The 7,854-nt window shown below is 41.1% G+C and overlaps 1 long non-coding RNA gene across 1 annotated transcript in view; it reads right to left on the bottom strand.

The window, feature by feature from the left end:
- Positions 1–564: 564 nt before the first annotated feature.
- The window catches only part of LOC139023525 (uncharacterized), a 15,755-nt gene continuing 8,465 nt past the window's right edge, over positions 565–7,854 (bottom strand). Inside the window, exons 2-3 of the long non-coding RNA XR_011474652.1 lie at positions 1,579–1,613; positions 565–821 (exon numbers count right to left, since the gene is read on the bottom strand). This is a non-coding gene — a long non-coding RNA (uncharacterized lncRNA). The remainder of the gene's footprint in view (positions 822–1,578; positions 1,614–7,854) is intronic.

Raw genomic sequence — 7,854 nt, 5'->3', positions numbered from 1 at the left:
ATCAAAGTTGGATCAGCCTGTAGTGTGGTTTTCCACATTAATTTTGAGTGTAACTCCAAATCCAGACCTCCATGGGTTGATAAATTTGATTTCCATTGATAATTTTTGTGTGATTTTGTTGTCAGCACATTCAACTATGTAAAGAAAAAAGTATTTAATAAGAATATTTCATTCATTCAGATCTAGGGTGTGTTATTTTAGTGTTCCCTATTTTTTTTGAGCAGTGTATAAAGATCCAGTCCATTTWAAAAAAATGGAGGCCTCTTACACTTCAACAACATTGTGATGTTCTAGCAATTCTAGCTAAATGCTTGGCACATAGAATAAAAAATGTTTTGGCAGATATTATTCAACCTAATCAGACAGGTTTTTTACATGGACGGTACATTGTAGATAATATAAGACAAGTACTGGAAACAATAAAACACTATGAAATATCGGGGAAACCAGGCCTAGTTTCCATAGCTGACATTGAAAAGGCTTTTGATAAAGTACGACAGGAGTTTATATATAAATGCCTGGAATATTTCAATTTGGGAGAATATCATATAAAATGGGTTAAAGTTATGTATAGTAACCCTAGGTGTAAAATAGTAAATAATGGCTTCATCTCAGATAGTTTTAAACTGTCAAGAGGAGTAAAACAAGGTTGTCCACTATCGGCATATCTATTTATTATGGCCATCGAAATGTTAGCTGTTAAAATTAGATTCAAAAATAATATCAAGGGATTAGAAATCCATGTCTTGAAAACAAAGGTGTCATTGTACACCGATGATTCATGTTTTCTTTTAAAACCAAAATTAAAATCCCTCCACAGCCTCATAGAGAATCTAGATACATTTGCTAACTTCTCTGGATTAAATGCAAATGATGATTACGTATGTGGATGTAGACATACTCGGTATTCATATCCCGAAATAAAAAAATTCTCTCACTCCAATAAATTTGAATAGAAAGTTAGCAAAAATAGCTCTTCCTAGGTTTTGGCCTTTCTAGGGAGTTTTTCCTAGCCACCGTGCTTCTACACCTGCATTGCTTGCTGTTTGGGGTTTTAGGCTGGGTTTCTGTACAGCACTTCGAGATATTAGCTGATGTACGAAGGGCTATATAAAATAAACTTGATTGATTTGATAAGATCTTGCTACCATGGAAAGGAAAACAKCTGTCTATTTGTGGAAAAATCACCCTGATTAACTCTTTAGTCATATCACAGTTTACCTATTTGCTTATGGTTTTGCCTACACCTAGTGACCTGCTTTCTAAATTATATGAACAAAAAAGATTCAATTTTATTTGGAATGGCAAGTCAGACAAAATTAAAAGGGCCTATTTATATAATGAATATGAATTTGGAGTGCAGAAAATATTAAATATTAAAGCATTAGACCTCTCACTAAAGGCATCAGTCATACAAAAGTTATACCTAAATCCGAAATGGTTCTCTAGTAAATTAGTAAGAATGTCTCACCCTATGTTCAAGAATGGCCTTTTTCCCTTTATTCAGGTTACAACTGCTCACTTTCAGTTATTTGAAAACGAAATAATCTCCAAAATATAGTTATTTTTTAAACAAACCTTAGAAAGTTGGTTGTAATTTCAGTTTAATCCACCTGAAAAACAGAACAAATAAAACAACAAATATTGTGGTTAAACTCAAATATACTAATTGATTAAAAAAAAGTATTTTTCAATATTAAAAAAAGGTATAATCTTTGTTAATGATATCATAAATAGGACCGGTGGAGTTATGTCACACATGCAGCTCACACAGACATATGGAAATGTCTGCTCTATCCAAAATTACAACCAACTAATTGCGGCATAACCACAAAAATAGAAGAGGCAAGTGGAAGGGGGGAAAGTAAGGAACTTGTCTGTCGGACCTGCATTAAAGACCAAAAATTATTATAGAAAATTGTGATAAATAAAAATATATACCAGTTTCATTTAAGGACCAAAAAATTGACAGCGGTGCCATATAAATTGCAAAATCGCTGGGAAGAGATTTTCGATGTACCGATTCCATGGCACATGGTTTATGAATTGACACACAAAACGATGTCGGATTGTAAACTTTGAATTTTTAAATTTAAATTATTATTCAAAATTCTTGCAACCAATAGAATGTTATATATATATATATATATGGGGGATACAATCTTCCCAGCTCTGTAGATTTTGGTCACAGGTCCAGGAATGGCTCAAGAATTGCAACATTTACCTAGAACTAACACTGCAGATAGCAATACTGGGTAATTTGAAAAGTCATAGTCAATCAATCAATAATATAATAATTATTTTAGCAAAAATGTTGATCTTTAATTTACAATCTGTAGAAACTAGGAGAATAGAAAGGTTTTAGAAATCCGAAATGGAGGATGTTGAGAGATAGATGGGAGGGGTTGAATGGAGCTGAAGGGACTAATAACAACAAGATAACAAATGTAAAACATACAGGGTCTGTAAAATGTATATAGGTTCAGAACTTTTGTGAAATAGCACAGTTACAAATAGAAATCAGACTGGATGGACATCAGAAATAGAGGAAGGCCAGGACTAAAAACAAACAAAATATAACTATTGTAAAATAGATTGTGTCTGTAAAATGTGAATAGTATGTATAAACTGAAGGAAGAAGCCTAAGTGTTATTGTTTATTAGTTTACTCCAATTGGGGGAGGGGTGGTAGGGTTTGTGGGGAATATTAAAGGGAAAATAAATCAATCAATCAATAAGATTGATTGATTGGCGTGTGTTGGCAGCCTGTCAACCAGACACAGAAAATGAATGTCAAAGCAAGGACAATTCAACACACAATGTAGTTGATGATAATTCTCCTAAATGGGTATGTCACACAACAAACTTGTTTTGTCTTTGACAGGCGATGCTAACAGCAGCCTGTTTTAATAATGGAGGTAAACAATACAGACATTACCACAGACGCAGTTTGAAAACACTCAAAATGCAACAGGAGTACACTATWAAACGTATCCCACTTTCCCTCCTTCCGTGGAATCGTCATTCCACACCTGCTGGTGTCTATCAGAGAGCCAAATCAACACTTTGATGCTGTTTACTGATTTGAAAAGGTTGACTTCTAAGTGTGCATAAAATGTCAAATTGTGTTTACTCTTGGAGATGGATGAAAAATGTCTGTCTGCGCCGATGCATTTTATTACTCGATGTAAGTCAGCCCCAAATGTTATGTGAATTTAATAGGCAGACGTTGTGTCCAGTTTGCCATTCAGGAGACCGGGGTGTGAATTTACATTCAAAGCCTGTACAGCACATTCTGCACCCAATCTGACTTCTATTGATTTAGTTTTTGGGAAAGAAAGAGCAGCCGCACAGAGAAAGTCCAAGATTATCTAAATGTGCTTTAAATGACTAGACTTAGTGGAGGGCCGGGATAAAACTATTTGATGACTTACAGCTCACAGTTCTGACTTCAGGTTTTATTGGATCGATGGAGATGCCTTTGGCTTAGGGTTGAGTAGAGGAAGAGAGAGGGGGAGGGAGGAATAGAGAGAGAGAGAGAGAGAGAAGAAAAGAGAGAGATAGAGAGAGGAGGGAAATAGAGAAAGAGAGCCTGTGTGTTTAGAAACATGGAGGGTGTCTGGAACCAGCAGCGAAAGGCTTCACATTATCTCCCAAGCTGCTGAGAGTCCTCAAATCTCAAATGGCATTCGCTCCTCTTTTTTTCACTCTTTCTGCTGAGAGATAAGACATTGACTGAGTGAGCATCCTTGGAGGTCGGATTAAGAGGACTAGCCCTGTGTAAACATACTGTAGCTGGGGGAGGTGAGGGTAGAGAGATGGGCGAGGGTGGACTCAGGGTGTCTCCTCAAAAGCCTATAGCAGATTCCAACTCAGGGAAGTGCTAAGCTTTGCAAAACATGTCTGTCATGACTGTAGCTATTTCCCAGACAGACAGGCAGGCAGACAGGCAGGCAGACAGGGTGGCAGACAGCAAGATTGTGTTGAATTCAGAATTGAATTGAGAATGCCTCAAATTCCAATTCAATTCTTGAATTTGAATTGAACTAGTAAACAGGATACAGAATTGCAATTGGAATTTTAATTAAAGGAAATATAATTGAATTCAGTGAAATTAAATGAAATTCAAATGCCTCTTCTATTCTATATTAGGTGTAGTCTATACAAATATACATCTTGTACATAAAACATCCAACACGTCATTATATACATGCATATAAAATATTGTTGACACAATTGATTTTCAGGAAAAAATCTTTAAATAAATGATCAAGGAAAACAAAACCTGAATGTGAATATTATAGGTTATTATATTTCATTAATCACAAACATTTAGTTAAATATGGGGGAAAAACTGCATTTTCTAGAATGCGTTAGTTTAACCCTCAAGTTGACCCTAAAACCTTCAAAAAGAAGCCAAACAAATGAAATGGTTGGTGAAAATATAATTGTCTATTCTAAGCACTAAGGTTAAAAGAGTTAATGAACACTGCTTCCAGAGAAAAGTTATATATTCTTTGGTATCTGGAAGTACTACCAGTGAGATTCAATGAAACTCTCATGTTCTATGACTAAGTGGAATTTATTTGAATTGCACGGAATTAAATTATACTTCCTGTCATGCAAATTCAAAACATGCAGACAGGCAGACAGGCAGGCCTCCTGGCTGTATCCAATCACCTTTTAATGATTAGTGGTGGGGACTTGTTTTCACTGGGCTGCCTAATGACGTTCAACAAATTACAAACGACACGGCAGGCTAATAATATCAGTCAGTGTTCTGACAAACGCTAGCTAATTAGTCTGACGTTGAGAGAGAAATAAGGCACATGTTCTGACTCTGCTGCTTCAGCCAAGACCCCCAGGGGGAAAACACACCGATGTTTCTTCCGATGGGGATGGATGGATGTTCGGGAAAGGATTAGGATAGGAAGTGAGCTGAGCGGAATCTCCATTCTTAAGTGTTTTCAATCTCTCTGGTCAACCTCTGTCCTTCTCATGCCCTCCTTTCTCCTTCCCTCACTTCCGGTTCATTGCTGCCTCCTTTCTCGCTTCTCATCAGCTGATGACGAGGTATCGTGACCTTTGAACCCATGATCTTTCCAGAGGTCATAGGTGTCTAGGCAGAGAGAGGTCACTGACTGTGACGTGCCACTACATTACAGTAGAGCAGGCCACGCCGTACGGATGTACAACAAACCACACCTTCCCCCTCCTCTCTCCAACCCCAAAACAAATACATCTATACAGCAGCACACTGTCAAGGCGCTTCGGTTATCCTACTCCCTCTCCCCTTCCCCTGCCTTCATTCTTCTCCCTCCCTCCATTGCCTTTCTCTCTCCCTCCCTCCGCCCTTCTCTGTCACCTCCCTCCCTGCCCTTCTCTCTCCTCCCTCCCTGGCCCTTACTCTTCACCCTCCTCCCTGGGCCTTTTCTCTCTCTCTCCTCCTTCCCTGGGCCCTTTCTCTCCCTCCCTCCCTGCCCTTCCTCTCCCTCCCCTCCTGCCCCTACTCCCTCCCTCCCTGGCGCTAAATTCCCTCCCCTTCCTCTCCTCCGTCTCCCTCCGGCCTACTCCTCCCTCCCTGCCATTCCTCCCTCTTCTCTCTTCCTGAAATGCTCTCTCCTCCTCCCTCCCTGCCCTTCTCTCTCCCTCCCTCCTGGCCCTACCTCTCTCCCTCCCTCCCTGCCCCACCTCTCCCTCCCTTCCCTGCCCTTCTCTCTCCTCCTCCTGCCTACTCCCTCCCTCCTGCCTATTCTCCCCCTCCCTCCCTGCCCTTCTCTCTCCTCCCTCCCTGCCCTATTCCTCCCTCTCCCTCCTCCCTGCCCTTCTCTCTCCCTCCTCCCTGCCTTCTCTTCCCTACTCCCTGCCCTACTCTCTCCCTCCCTCCCTGCCCTTTCTTCCCTCCCTCCCTGCCCTTCTCTCTTCTCCCTCCCTCCTGCCACTACTCTCCCCTCCCTCCCTGGCCTACTCTCTCCCTCCCTCCGGCCTATCTCTCCTCCCTCCCTGCCCTTCTCTTCCCTCCCTCCCTGCTTTCTCTTCTGGAGGAGCAGGATCAAACCCTCAACACTCCTCCATGATATGAGAAAAAAAGCTTGAGGAACTTTTATGGAACATTTCCACTCAGTCTCAAAAAGAAGTTTAAAAGCTGTCTAGGGGTAGCAGAGGTGTATCAACTTGAGCAACAACACACACACACACACACACCACACACCACACACACACACACACACACACACACACACACACACACACACACACACCACACACACAACACACACACACCACACACACACACACACACACACACACACACACACACACACGAGGGCTGCGTGTGAGCAGAGCCCTCCAGACAGCAAGCAGGAAGTGAGAGGTCATGACCTGCCGTGGTGAACTGCTTTATTCTGACCTGCTAGGCTGGCACATGAACAGTCCTCCTTGACCCAGCTCTGACACTGTTTGTCCTGAACAAAGCATCAGCTGATGGCTGAGTGTACTTGTGTGAGTGATAGTGTTAAAGACAAAGTGAGCGTGGGTGTTAAAGAGCTGCATCTACCAGACAGCATAAAATACTGTGTCCTTGGATGTGTGTGTGTGTGTATATGTGTGTGTATGTGACGTACTGGCAGATTATGCAGAGTTTGTATGAGAGCAGGCCTAGATGAAAGAGTGATAATGAAAGGGGGTTTGATCAGCTGCAGGCTGGGCGTGTGTGTGTCTCATGGGAGGAGAGCATCCATCCCCACAAGCCACAGACACACACACACTTCCTGCCAACATCTCATTGTACCGCTCATGTCCCCATACTGTCACTACAGTACCTGTACACAAGCCCACTCATCTCTACTACATCATGTACGGTCTAGTTAACTGACCAGAGCTGGGGCCAATTCTATTTCTTTATTCAGACAGTTCAGAGGATGAATTGGAATTTAATCCACGACCTGAACATTGCCCATTATTCTTCAATGTGGACATTCTCATTCGTGAAATACATGTAATCCAACCCTAATGACCAGTCAACAATCGAAAACTATGTAAGAAACAACAGCCCTGTCCCCTACCAGACATAAGGTATATCACTATATACAGTTGAAGTCTGAAGTTTACATACAACTTAGCCAAATACATTTAAACTCAGTTTATCATTATTCCTGACATTTAATCCTAGTAAAAAATCCCCTGTTTTACGTCAGTTGGGATCACCACTTTATTTTAAGATTGTGAAATGTCAGAATAATAGTAGAGAGAATTATTTATTTCAGCTTTTATTTCTTTCATCACATTCCCAGAGGGAATCACACTCAATTAGTATTTGGTAGCATTGCCTTTAAATTTTTTCACTTGGGTCAAACATTTTGGGTAGCCTTCCACAACCTTCCAGCAATAAGTTGGGTAAATTTGGCCCATTCCTCCTGACAGAGCTGGTGTAACTGAGTCAGGTTTGTAGGCCTCCTTGCTCGCACACACTTTTTTAGGTCTGCCCACAAAATTTTCTATAGGCTTGAGGTCAGGGCTTTGTGATGGCCACTCCAATACCTTGACTTTGTTGCCCTTAAGCCATTTTGCCACAACTTTGGAAGTATGCTTGGGGTCATTGTCCATTTTGAAGACCCATTTGCGACCAAGCTTTAACTTCCTGACTGATGTCTTGAGATGTTGCTTCAATATATCCACATAATTTTCCTACCTCATGATGCCATCTATTTTGTGAAGTGCACCAGTCCCTCCTGCAGCAATTCACCCCCACAACATGATGCTGCTACCCCCGTGCTTCAGGGTTGGGATGGTGTTCTTCATCTTGCAAGTCTCCCCCTTTTCCTCCAAACATAACGATGGTCATTATGGCCAAACA

The sequence above is a fragment of the Salvelinus sp. IW2-2015 genome, linkage group LG33 (assembly GCF_002910315.2).
Source record: "Salvelinus sp. IW2-2015 linkage group LG33, ASM291031v2, whole genome shotgun sequence".
Taxonomy (NCBI): domain Eukaryota; kingdom Metazoa; phylum Chordata; class Actinopteri; order Salmoniformes; family Salmonidae; genus Salvelinus; species Salvelinus sp. IW2-2015.
This window is presented reverse-complemented; position numbering and strand designations above follow the sequence as displayed.